Consider the following 13,756-nt stretch of genomic DNA (forward strand, 5'->3'; position numbering starts at 1 on the left):
AAGGAATTCATTCACGACTTCCTGTGGGCAGGCAGCTCTTTAGAGCCATCCCCAGGAAAGCAGAGCTCCATCAAGTGTAATGGGGACGTGGGAAGACAAACATCACAAATCTGAACATCCTCCCTTCCTCCTTCTTTGGAGTAACTTCTCAAGGGCCAGTCCGTGTAGTTTTCAGCTTCAACAATGGATGAGGTTTTTTGGCACAACCTTGTAATACCAAAGTACTTAGTGCATAGCAGCATACTTTGCATCATTGGCACTGAGTGGTATTGCTTTTCTCACTTAGTGCCCATCCCTCAATTTAAAAGCAATATGTTTATATAAGAACACATTTTAATTTCATGCAAAAAAGAGGGGGAGTATTATGTTATGACATGCCTAAGAAACTACAAAATATAATGCACACACATAACTGTAGGCATGTATAGATACAGAAGTAAATGCACATTTTATGTTCTTCTTATCGACACTCTTCACCCTTCAGTGGATTCACCAGGCCTAATACAAGCATTCCGTGTGTAAATGTGTCTGTAAAATGTGGTATAAGTGACTATTTAAATGCATAGTCATAAAACATCTGTACCAAGAGAAAGGAAAACTTAAATGACACTAGTTGTCACCTTATCTGCTAGCCATAGCAGAAAGAGAAAGCAGCAAATGAGTTTCTCAGCTGCTTTATCAGCTATAGGCAACCTCCCCTATTAACAGATAGGAGGTGTATCGGTAGGATGAGAATATGCCACTAACTCCATAGTTGCATGTGCCATTGACTAGAAAGCAGGTGTTCTCTTGTCATGTCTGTCTGTTCAGTGTTTATGTAAGGAAAATATTCATTTAAAAATTTTATCTGCAAAGAAAAGCCCAAATTCCAGGAGTCTTTTTAACAGTAGACAGTGATCTGAAGCTGTATTCTTCACTATTGTTGTTAGAACTAACATTAACATTTGTTTTGGTTCTTCACTGAAAAATTCAGAAGAAATGCTCACAAGGCATTAATAAACACCCACCCTAGCTTTCAGACAGATCTAATTAGTATTATCTCACTTAATTTAGAAAAAAACAATGCAACGCCCTCTTTCAGATAAGGTCCTCAAGTATAAAGACTTACAAACAAAAATGTGATAAAGACACTAAACTGAGCACTTAATTAATTAAATTTATGCTGGCTTCTCATTTGGTATGTTCAGTTTTTTACATTGATATATTCTACGCTTTGCTGTAAGACATTTCTATTTTAAGTATTTCTACCTGTCAGTGCTGAAGATTGAATATAGTTGCCATGTTGCCTTCTGGTGACAAGTAAGAATTAAACTCATCTTTGCAATAAAAGAAAGTTACAAATAGGCCTTTTAAGAAAAGGACATCATGCACTGAAGCAAGAAATGTTTTTGTCATGCTAGCAGAGATTGCCTCTGTGAAGACCAGCTCTGGCTACTCCTGCCCCTGTGAAGTCAGAGCAGCAAATTTAGTCCTCTGAGAATCCTGGCCTCAGTACTTTATGGGTCTTTGTGCTCCATGACATAAATACTCACAAGCAAAAGAGAAAAATGATGAGAAACAGAGGGAATGGACAAGCATTACTTGTTAGAACATGACATAAGAGGCATTACTGTTGTTCTGGACTTTTTTCTTCCAATATGCAAAACTTAGATGCTGATGCTTCACATCCATCACACAGTCACAGGTCAATAGATTGTGAGTAATCAGAGCTCAGCTTTCCACAGAGCTCATTCTTCAGCCAAAGTAAACCCTCGGTCAGGCCAAACCTCCCCCACGACTTTCTCAGCTGTGATGAAATATCAGCTGCATTTAGCTTTGTCTCAGAGAACATCACATACTGAAAATCTGCCTGCAGAAAAGCCACCATGAGGAGCTACCACAATAGCTTCTCGTTCAGCCACAGAACACCTGAGGCTGCAAAGAAAAAGGCTGCTTTTTGTCTCACAGTGGAAAAAAATCACGTGACAAAAATTCACATGATAAGCTATAAAGAAAGCTAAATTAATGGAATTCTGATTATGAACACTAAGAGAGAAAAAGAAAAAGGAGCTACAAATAGGGCTACAGGACCTAGCTTTGCAAGGAGGAAGCTATTGCAGGTCAGCATGCTCTACAGTCTACTGGGGATATCTAGCAGGAAAAGCATATTAGAAATTATGAGGAGTGTTAGTACTACTAGGATAAATGGAAGCATAAAGACATGAAAAACAGGGAGACTGTGTGAGTATTTTAAAGAATACTTAAAAAAAAAATTCTTCGTTTTAAAAGAAATTTCCTTGAAATCCAAGTGAGGTTAAGGATAAGCACTGTGACTGTATTTGACAATTTCTATTGATAAAATTTTTCACCATGGGCATTCCATGGAGAAGTTAATCCTATCAAAGAGTTTATATTTTCTTATGCAGGATGATTTCATAGGATCAAATGTATCTTTGCACATACCCTTAAAGGAATAGGAAAGCAGCTAATCTGTGAAGCTTTATATGGGAAAGAAACACTGGATTTAATAGAAAAAGAGCTGTAGGAATTCTGAAAAGTCCCCCTTTTGACCACCCCTGAAAAATAATAAAGAATTCGTGAGTTTTGGAGGAATTCTGAAAAGAAACCTAATATACAAAATATTCTATTGTTTATTTAGGGTTCCTCTGGAGTTCCTTAACTGTTTAAGTCATGGTTCTTTTGAAACAGAATATTAAATATATTCTGTCCAGTGATTAGGTGTGTATAAAACCTAAGAATAAGATAAACCCCTGACAACTATTTTTTCTGAAAACAGTCTATAAATCCCAGCGTATTAGGTCACATGTAAAAAGTACTGAGAAAGCTCTTTTTCTAACTTGGCCTGAGTCTCTAACCATGAGTTTCAAGGTCATCTTTTATTTTTGTCTGGAATTTGCACAAAAGCTGAAAAAGAAATTAATTTAAAATTATCTTTTATGTGTTGAATTAATAGAACGATAAGGTGACACTGGTAAAGAATTATGTGGTGTGATTCGGTACTTAATCTTCCGTGGCCACATTGCTAAGATGCAAAGCCATGCTGGAACCAGCTCAGTGACCTCATTTCTATATCTAACATATTTTCCTCTGGCTCTAGAATTGGTTTTATGTTGCCTCTGCACCTGAAGATGAGAAATTTGCTGCTGCCTTTGAAGAGGTCTCTTCAACAAGAGACATAGCTTGTCAAGCCACAAACAGTGGGGATCTACAGGATGCAACCTGACTGAACTTTGCATTTTAAAAAATGAGAGAGTTTCATTCAAATTTCTGTGTTTCTCCTGTTAGTGTAATTACAGTGGCTTTATTCCTGTTGGGTTAAAGGGTATTCCTCGTACATTCACAGGTCATCCATTTCAAAACATTAATTGATACAAGAGGCATGGTCCTTGCAGAATTAAAAGGATAAAAAAAAATAAAATCAAAGAAAATATACTAATCATTATGTAGAGGAAGAATGTTTATAAACATGGTTTGGTGGTTCTCTTTATTTTTAGATTTTACATGAGCTCAGCACGTTGTAAAGAAGACAGAGCAGCCAGAGCCCATCAGTAATTACAAATTCTATCAACCTTGTTAAAGAAAATGGAATGACAAAACTGCATTGCTGCAAAATCCTAAAGCAATCAGCACACAGAATTGAGCTGTCACAGATGACAACCATAAGTCTACGCAAGCCTGAAGCAGATGGAGCTACCTCATTATTGGATGCAGCCTACCAGTTAATAAATAAATATATTGAGCTTGTATTCACAGATTAGAGGAAATACATATTGTTTTAAATATCTGACAAAGAATTTGCGTAATGAAATAAGAAAGAAAATAAATACTGCCCCTCTAATATGATACGCAGCCTGTAATTCAAATCAAAGGGATACTCCAAAAAAGAAAAGGAACTTTAAAGAGGTGCTGTTAACATGACAAAAATGCATTTCAGTCAGAAAACAATTGTTTTTTTAAGGTATGAAAGGAACTAGTTTCTTGTGAGTTTACTTTTGGTGATATGATTATTTTTAGTTTTAACTGGTTTGTTCAAAATGCAGGCCCTTTTCCAACACTTCAAGAAGTACTAGAATAACCACCCCTAAAAGACAGCAGGAGACAAAGACACAGCGGGAAATCATCCCCGCAGGGGATGGGAAGGATCACGGCATGAAAACCCATGGAAATGTCTGAGTTCATTGTGATGCAGTTTAACAACTTTCTGAATAGCAATAAGTTAAAAAAAAAATAAATTATTCAATTTTAGCCACTGATGACTTGTGATAATTTGAGCTGGTATGTACGCTCCCCAGTGAACTCACGAAGCCAAGAAAATAGCTCAACTTCACTCTAGGGTTCTTATGTGTGGATGGATCCCAAATTAGGAGTGAAATAAGGATTAACTATGTCATCAAGGTAAACTCTGAGAAGAAAATTGCTGTTGTGGTGCCTCACAGGAAATGGTAGAGTATTCCATAAATGAGGCCAAGGATTGTATTATAAGAACCATACTTGCTGCATTAAAGAAAGGTGTCAAAAGCATCCTAGTTAATTGCACACCAATAAACATGGCATAAAAATGTTCTTTGATTTGTCTCTGCAAGTTAATAAATTGACTCTCCTCAAATATGAGACATTATTAGGTTTCTCAGCTTGCATAATTCTCAAAGCAATTGATCCTCACAAAAGCAATTGATACTCATTTAGTCCATTTTAAAATCCACCTGCATTTCTCATTCCTTTAAGCTTCTGAGGCAATGAATCACTCAGCTTCACTAGATTACACCTGAAGTAGTACTTCTTTCTTAAGTTAATGCTTTCATTTCTAAGGCTCCATTTTAGTTCCATCCCAATTTCATTTGTATCATCTCTTTTTTTTTTTTTTTACTATTTCTTAATGTGTAAATTAACATTTTTCTTTGCTCAAAGCACAAGGGACCTGTAAGCTGTGATTCCAAAGTATAAGGACTAGGGCCAAAGGCATGTTCATGGCCTCCAATTTCTACTGAGTTCCCATGTAACAGGAGCTGTGGTCTCCTCTCACACGGCAAAACTCTGTAAGAAGCAGGGTCTCCCTCTGCATTATGAATTTAATGGGAGCCAGGAGCAGTTGCTTCTGTGACAGGACAGTTTTCTTAGGTGAAGAGCAGGATCACATCTAGCCAATCTAGGTCACTCTGAAAGGCAAGTAAAACATCGGCAAAAGTCACCTTACTCATCAGAAAACCTCTGAAAGTGGCCCAGTGTAATTCCTCCCTATCAGAGCTAAAGAATTCTTATTTTATTAATCTTATATTACCAGAAATTTGGGCTGACTTTCTTTCTCCGCTCTTCAGATACTGTCTCCAGCTCAGCATGTATCTTATTGAACACTTTTATTCTGTGGTATTACACTCTGATTTCTGAGATTTGGATATAGATTTTAAGGGCTATAAATGGTAAAAGCTTATTGATCTCTACATCTATTTGTATTCAGAGCTGTGAACCACACAATAATCCTGATGGAAGAATTAATTTCAGTGGCTCACACTTTCTCATTTCATTAAGATAGAAAACTAAGCAGTATGCCTGGAGCACATTTTAATTTTAGTATTTTTCTCAGCTAGATGATACACACTCTGCTTTCTAAAATAACGTAAGATTTGGAGGGTAATCAATGGTTAGGGGGGAAGTAAACTTAAACTTTCACACCAACTGGTTTTTAAAAACAGACATGAAGTGACTATTTTTTAATGTGACATAAAAATGTAGGATTAACAGAATGGTGAAACTTAAAAAATATGGGTACTCTTAGGGTTAAAATAAGTCTTTTCCCAGAAGGTCTGCATGTTTCAAAGGTTTGGGGGTGGTTTTTGTAGTGCTAAGTACCATTTGTAATGCCATTGCTAAATGGATGAGCACCACCAAGTGGCGCTCTGATGGGTACAAACACTAAGCAGAAAATAGAATATTAGCCTTAACTGATTTTCAAAGCTAAAAAAAATGCAGTATTGTAACAACTCTGTAGAAATGTAGCTAGAAAAATACTGACGCATCTATTTCTAATGAATTTTCAATCAACTAATTTTCTGGAATTAATTTCATGTCCAACAATTTTTTTTTTCCTATTAATTTCACAAGGAAATTTCTGGAAGTTTTTTTCCTGACAGTTTTAAAATGTTTGAGATAGTTCAACACTACCACTATGAAGTCAAAACTTGCCATCTTCCATTCCATTAGTTTAGGGCACTTCTTTTGCCTGCTCACTGCATTTACACCATTAGTTTCAGGTTTTTTGCTAGTGACTTTACATATCTTTTTGTTCAGACTGGGTGAAAAGTGATCTGCTACAAACTCTTCAGATGGAAAAGTGATATATTATCATTCCCTTGATAGGACAGCATTCATCATAGTGACATACAGAAAAATAAGTGATGAATAGATCCATTTCTAATGTAGGATAGATAGTGCATCCTCAGGTGCATACCGGTTTATTCATAAACTGACGTCTTTTTAATGTATCAGGTATGATACTTAGAGATAGCTTTGTTGCTCCTGTTGACATATGAGCCTTTGTCCCTCAGATATGCTTAGCTGCCTTCAGGACACAACAGTTCCTTTACTACCAGTGGAGTTTTTTACTGTGGTGATGATTGTAGTGATAAAATGTGGAAAGAGTCTGAATACATTGGGGATATTAAGAGTACTAGAGAGATAAGACCAGAGTGGGTAGAGTGTGTAAAGAAAGCAAGCGGATCTCCTAAATGCTTTCAGATCAAACCAACTGTGCTCAGTCTATCTCTGTCTCCCCTTCTCTTTCCCTCTCTCTCACTCTCTCAGTGATTGTAGACCAGGAGCTGCTGGGAAGAACTATTACTTTTCATGCAGCCAGACTGGAAGAGGAAGTTTTTCTGCCTCATGGAGTCAGTTGGCGAGAACATTGGAAGCCTCATCCAAAGCACTGGTTACAAGATGAACTGAGCAAGAACTATCTAGAGAAAATAATTCTTATTGTTAGTAACAGAGTTTTGATCACTGTATGGACTTCAAGTGAATTTCTATGCAACAGAAATAGAAAGCACATACTCTAGAGAAGCATTTGTAGTGTGTCCCTCACAGGAAAGTAAGAGGGAGAGTTGAGACCAGCTGGAAACATGTGGCTAGAAACTCTGAACGTTGGAAATGCCTGCTGTGCTCATGGTAACAGAGATCCTGTGATCATGCGTTTTTCATAAACCTGACGTTTTCTTTGAAAGGAGGGAACCTGAACAAAGTCCCTAATATCTCATTGTTTAAGCAGGGGAAAACAGTAACATGAACGGCACTCTTCACATTTGTTTCTTTGCAAAGACCATCTTAAATTAGCAGGTCTGGATAACCTGAACAAACCCAAGACTCTTAAAGATTTGGCTGGGGTTCTTTCCAGCTTCCTGCTATTTATTTTTGATCAATAATAGAATAGAGGTGTCATTTCTGAAGATAAGAAGAGAGTTAATAGTGTTCCAGTGGAGACAGCAGGATGGCCCAGCTAAAGTATAGATTGATTACCATGTTATCATCCTTGAGTAAAAGAATGGAAAGCTGACATGTGTTTCAATCAATACATAATTAAATTAAGAGGAATATAAATGCAATCAATATAATGTTATGGAGGACAGGTCTTATCAAACAAAACCAATTTTTTTTTTATGAGATTTCAAGTTTGATTGACAAAGGTAACTGCAAATGTAATATACTTACATGTTACAATGGCATGACTTAACATTGCACAAACTTAAAAAATTAGCACGTAATTTTCGCAATCCCTTGAAAAGGGGATTAAGAACTGACTAACTGGCATACACTAAAAAGTATTGTTCAGTAGGAACTAATAAATTGGATGTATCTAAGGACCTTCATTAAGTGTTAACATTAATTATGACATTTTAAATTCTGAATTTAAAAAAAAAATAATTCAGATGTAATTCGCAGAGGACGACACAGTACTGATCTGCAATATGGATATGGCACAGCAAGAACACAGACCAGCCAATGATATAATGTATTCTGAAGTATAAACAGAACCATAGAAAAGAGGGGAAAGTTATTTTTACCTTTTTTTAAGACATTGATAGGACATAGATGGAATAAAGAAATTCACTTATAAGACTCATATTTAGAAAGCAATGGAGAATAAAAAGAAAAGAAACATGAATTGAAGGGCTGCAAAAAATGCCTTGTTGTAAAGATAGGGTTTAGAAGTTCTGTTCATTTAGATCTAAGGCCTTGGAGAGATGGAGCAAGTCTTCTTCAATATCTGATTTTCTTTCTGTTCTAAAGCACTTGTTGATCTGGTTGAGAAAAGCACAACAAAATTAATGATTCAAAGTCATATCCAAATGAGGAAAAAAACTTTTAACTGTGAGTATGATTAGCCATCAGTACAAACTAGAGTGAAGACATAAATTCTCTGGCTTGCAACTCAAGACTATTTGTCTTGATCAAAGATGATACTGTAGATCCCCATCTGAGTAAGGATATGCAAAACGACTATATAGTACTACAGTAGAACTGAAGTTTCCACAGCAATCTTGTACAGAATTCAAAGAAACACATATTTTATATGAATTCTGAACATGTAGGGTTACAGGCTTTGCACTTAGAAGTTGCTGAACTTCATACGAGAATAATAAAAAAGTTCTACAGTCTGAATTACATATGATATCAGACTAGAACGACTTGAAGTTCAATTCTGGCTTCAAAATCTAAGCAATCACTTTGAACTTCAGGAATATGAGATATTTCACTACTTTTGGTATCTACGCTGGTGCCTCTCTAAGGAAAATTTGCTCATCTCAGCAAATGTTTAAAGAATTATTCTGTTCTTTCATGGGGATGTTAAGGAATTCATTGAGTTTCAATTCTAGCATCACAGCCTCACAGAGATTTTACACTTAGTGGTATGCTAAAAAGAAGGGGCCAAAACTGCTGCTGCCACGGAAATTACACTTCCCTTCTGCTTCATTGGGTGTCCCCACTTCTAGAGTGTGATAAACATACTGGCAAGGTGCAAAATGGAAAGATTGCTCAGCCTCTGCAGACGAAGCAAACAAATGGATCCACTCAACATGGCAATTGATTAACAGCCTTCACGAGCAATACATAGTTTAGAGATTAAATCTTGTGTTAACTGCACTTCCTTCCTGCAAAGGCATGGATTAGATTGTAAAGGCCAAGTTGTGGTAGTCACATCACTTTCATTATTGCTTAGTATTCCAGATGCGTTTCTTGGAGAGTATCTCCATTAATGTATGATACGTATGTGATTAACCTAGCACTGCCAAGTCCACCACTAAACCATGTCCCTAACCACCACATCTACCCATCTTTTAAATATCTCCAAGGATGGTGACTCAACAACTTCCCTGGGCAGCCTGTTCCAACGTTTGACAATCCTTTCTGAAGATCTCCTGACACAACTTAAGGCCATTTGCTTTTGTCCTATTGCTTGTTATTTGGTATACACATTGCTACAGCCTCCTTTCAGGTAGTTGTAGAGAGCAAAAAGGTCTCCCCTCAGTCTCCTTTTCTCCAGACTAAACAACTCCAGCTCCCTCAGCTGCTCTTCATAAGACTTGTGCTCTAGACCCTTCACCAGCTTTTTTGCCCTTCTTTAGATGCTCTCCAACACCTCAGTGTCTTTCTTGTAGTGAGGGGCCCAAAACTGAACACAATATTCGAGGGGGGGCCTCACCAGTGCTGTGTACAGAGGGACAATCACTTCCCTAGTCCTGCTGGCCACACTATTTCTGATACATGCCAGGATGCTGTTGGCCTTCTTGTCCACCTGGGCACACTACTGGCTCATGTTCAGACAGCTCTCCACCAGTACCCACAGGTCCTTTTCCACCCAGCAGCTTTCCAGCCACTCTTCCCCAAGCCTGTAGCATTTCATGGCGTTGTTGTGACCCAAGTGCAGGACACAGCACTTGGCCTTGACGAATCTCATACCATTGGCCTTGGCCAATTGATCCAGCCTGTCCAGATCCCTCTGTAGAGCCTTCCTACCCTCAAGCAGATCAGCACTCCCACCTAACTTGGTGTTGTCTGCAAACTTACTGAGGGTGCACTGGATCCCCTTGTCCAGATCATTGACAGATATTAAGAACTGGCCCCAGTACTGAGCCCTGGGGAACACCACTTGTGACAGGCCATCAACTGGATTTAACTCCATTCACCACAACTCCTTAGACCTGGCCATCCAGCCAGTTTTTTACCCAGTGAAGAGTACACCCATCCAAGCCATGAGCAGCCAGTTTCCCCAGGAGGATGATGCAGGAAATGGTGTCAAAGTCTTCACTAAAGTTTAGGTGGACAACATCCACGTTTCCTTCATCCGCCAAGCAAGTCACCTTGTCATAGAAGGAGATCAGTTAGTCAAGCAGGACCTGCTTTTCATAAGCTCGTGTTGACTGGGCCTCATTACCTGGTTGAATTGTATATGCCACATGATGGGTCTCAAGATGATCTGCTCCTTGACCTTCCCCAGCACTGGGGTCAGACTGACAGGCCAGTAGTTCTGCAGATCCTCTGTTGTCATGTTTGCTAACCTCCAGTCAACGGGGACTTTCTCACTTAGCCAGGACTGCTGATAGATGATGGAAAGTAGTTTGGTGAGCACTTCTACCAGCTCTCTCAGTACCCTTTGGTGGATGCCATCCAGTCCCATAGGCTTGTGTGTGCCTAAATAGTGGGGCAGGTCGCTAACCATTTCCCCTGGGATTACGGGGGCTTCATTCTGCTCCCTGTCCCTGGGGCAAAGAAGTCATTAAGTACCTCAGCCTTTTCCTCAGCCTTGGTCACTCTGTTTCCCCCCACATCCAATAAGCAATGGGGACTATCATTAGCCCTCCTTTTGTTGTAAATGTATTTATAGAAACATTTTTAATTGTCTTTTATGGCAATAGCCAGATTAAGTTCTAGTTGGGCTTTGGCCCTTCTAATTTTCTCTCTGCATAACCTCACGACATCTTTGTAGTCCTCCTGAGTTGCCTGCCCCTTCTTCCAAAGATCATAAACTCTCTTTTTTACCCTGAGTTCCAAACACAGCTCTCTCTTCAGCCAAGCTAGTCTTCTTCTCCACTGGCATCTCTTAAAAATGTTACAAAGCCCATGAAACTTACATTTGACTATTATTTAATATCTGCAGTGCAAATTTTGTCTTTAAATAATAGGCTTACAGCTATTCTAAGGACTTTACTTAGCTATACCCATAGGAAAAAATACAGTCCTATACAGGCAGAATTATAGAACTGTATAAAATTGACATTTTTATATACTGACCCCATGACCTGTGCCTTTTCTTTATAGAATGCTTATTTCCTGCCTCAGTGTAAGATGCGAAGATCAAATAGCCATTAACCCGAGATCTAAAATGCTAATAATTGTTATTATTACTAAATTGCAGGTTATTTATCTTATATCCTCTAATGCCAGAAATTGTTTTGAGTGTTTAATCTTTCTGAATACTTCATTACATGTACTTGATTTGGCTGCCGCATGCATTAATAGTAGCTGAATGTCATATCCAGCTACACTGACAAGTAAACAGAGGCCTTTGTTAAGTGTAATTTAAGCTGAAGTCTATTTTTTAAAGTGGTGAAACATTTGTTTATTGTACCAAGGTTAAGTTAAATTAAATTATTTTTTCTATTTCCTATTAGTGTTCATGCAACTTAATCTCTCCTTGCCCACATTCTCAATGACAAAACATAATGGAAATTTGGCCAGGTGATAATAGGTGGAGTGATTTCAATAAGATTTGGTAATGAGGTAGTTGATGAGGTTTCATGCAAGGGATGTTTCATTGAAACTGCATTAACTGATGATTAGCAAGCTTAAATTAAGAGGCAAAGAGAACAAACAATATGAATCCAAGCAGGTGGTAAAGAGGAAATACTAAGGAAGGAGCTAGAAATGTAATAAAGCTTAACACTGAAATATTTCCTCAATACTTAAAGAGGGACAATACAGATCTTTTCTTAAGTACTTCAGGGGAAGTAAACATGAAAACCAATTAACATTAGAAACGTCAACACTTCAGGGGACAAAAGTACTCTATCGAAAGCACTAAAGACCTTGGGTCATAGAAGCCAGATGCACAGCAAAAGTATATTTAGTGCTAAAATTACACCAGTTTGTGATAATTTGAATAAACCTGTCTTCACGTGGAGAAGAAAAGGAAGGCCGAGCAAAAGAATTGAAAACATCAATGCATATGGCACACATTGTCTTCAAAAATCCTTGACAATTTGTTTATTCTATGGGTTATGTCTAAAACAATTGTTCTTACATAAACTTGGAAAGGAGAACGTCATGAAATTGCATTTTTTGCATGACTGTTTGCATATTGATTTACTCAAGCTTTATTCTTGTTCCTCAGTTATGCAATTAGGTCATCAGACTATATAATGTGGCTACAAAAATAAAAATATGCCCGCCCTAAGGCATTGATAGTAAATTATGGATTCTCAGAGAAGACATTACAAGAAGTGCCCAAAGGAACCAGAGGCTTAAAAACTTTTTTGCATAAGTGATGACTCATTATTATGAATAATTAAAATCACTACCAAAATCTACTTGTGAGTAACATAAAGACTGGAACCGAAACTTGAGATCAGCTTTCCTAAATTACAATGAACTTAATTACGGCAACAATGACTTTAAAAACCATGTGGAATTCCCAGTTTGGGGAATCTTATTACTTCTCTATTATTTCTAGTATTACCCAATTAATAATATTAATTCTAAATAATTATTAATTTATATTAATAACTAGCAGTTAATGATTTGATTCTATTATTTATTATTAATCCTATTAGTTTCTGCTTCATCACTCTCCAGAATGAAATGCGTACATGGAAGGTGAGTCATAAGTATTTGTATGATATAATGGCCCAGTTGTCCTTGCTCCTTGCCCGAGTTATTTTGCAACCTTACTTGTTCTTGGTGATCTGAATCTTAATCTGCTGATGTGGCTTTCCGGCTTGTCCTCAGTATGGACTTGCTTAGCAATCCTGGGACTCCCGGCTGCCCCTGCTTACCATCCCTGGACCTCATCCTACTCAGGTCCTGCAAGATGACAGTTCTTGATAGTGTGCCTGCCCTGCCTGTGCCTCCCTTGCTGTCACCTTCAGCTCCTCTCACCCCTGCCCATGCAGAGCAGCCCAGGGCAGTAAGGCTTTTACAGGCTTTGTCAGTGTCCAGAATCTAGGATCACACTTTTGTGAAGTGCACACCGATAGGTTTAATGAGCATAGAAGACGAAGACCTTCTTTGGAGATTTTTCAAGATTAACTTTTATCTGCTTGTGACTCATAGATGTGTGTGAACTTTTCACTGCATAGGAAGATCCACAAAATGGTGAAGATGAAAGAAGGCGGCTGACACCGTTTAATCTTTTCATTTCTTACAAAGACATTTACAACAGCAAACTTAAAAAATGTCCCTTTGGCTGTAGCACCTCTTGTAAAAGAGGTTTTGGAGCAGGTTCCAACTACAGGATTTATGTTCTGAATTGCCTAAGTTATCTATTGTAAAGGAATTTAAAATTGCTGTAGGTATGCAAACTCCTTGTTCCAGAACTTGGTATTTCCAGGGCACACACTCATGCTCCCTCTGCTGGCTTCCTCTTGTTGCATAAATTAATCATAGTGACATGGTTACAGCAAGACATGTGAAGCCCACCCCCACCACCACCCCACTGTTATGGATGAGGGCCAGGGTATGCCAGAAAGGAAATCAGCATGCATACTCCTAG

This window comes from Larus michahellis, chromosome 1, assembly GCF_964199755.1.
Source record: "Larus michahellis chromosome 1, bLarMic1.1, whole genome shotgun sequence".
NCBI classification, from domain to species: domain Eukaryota; kingdom Metazoa; phylum Chordata; class Aves; order Charadriiformes; family Laridae; genus Larus; species Larus michahellis.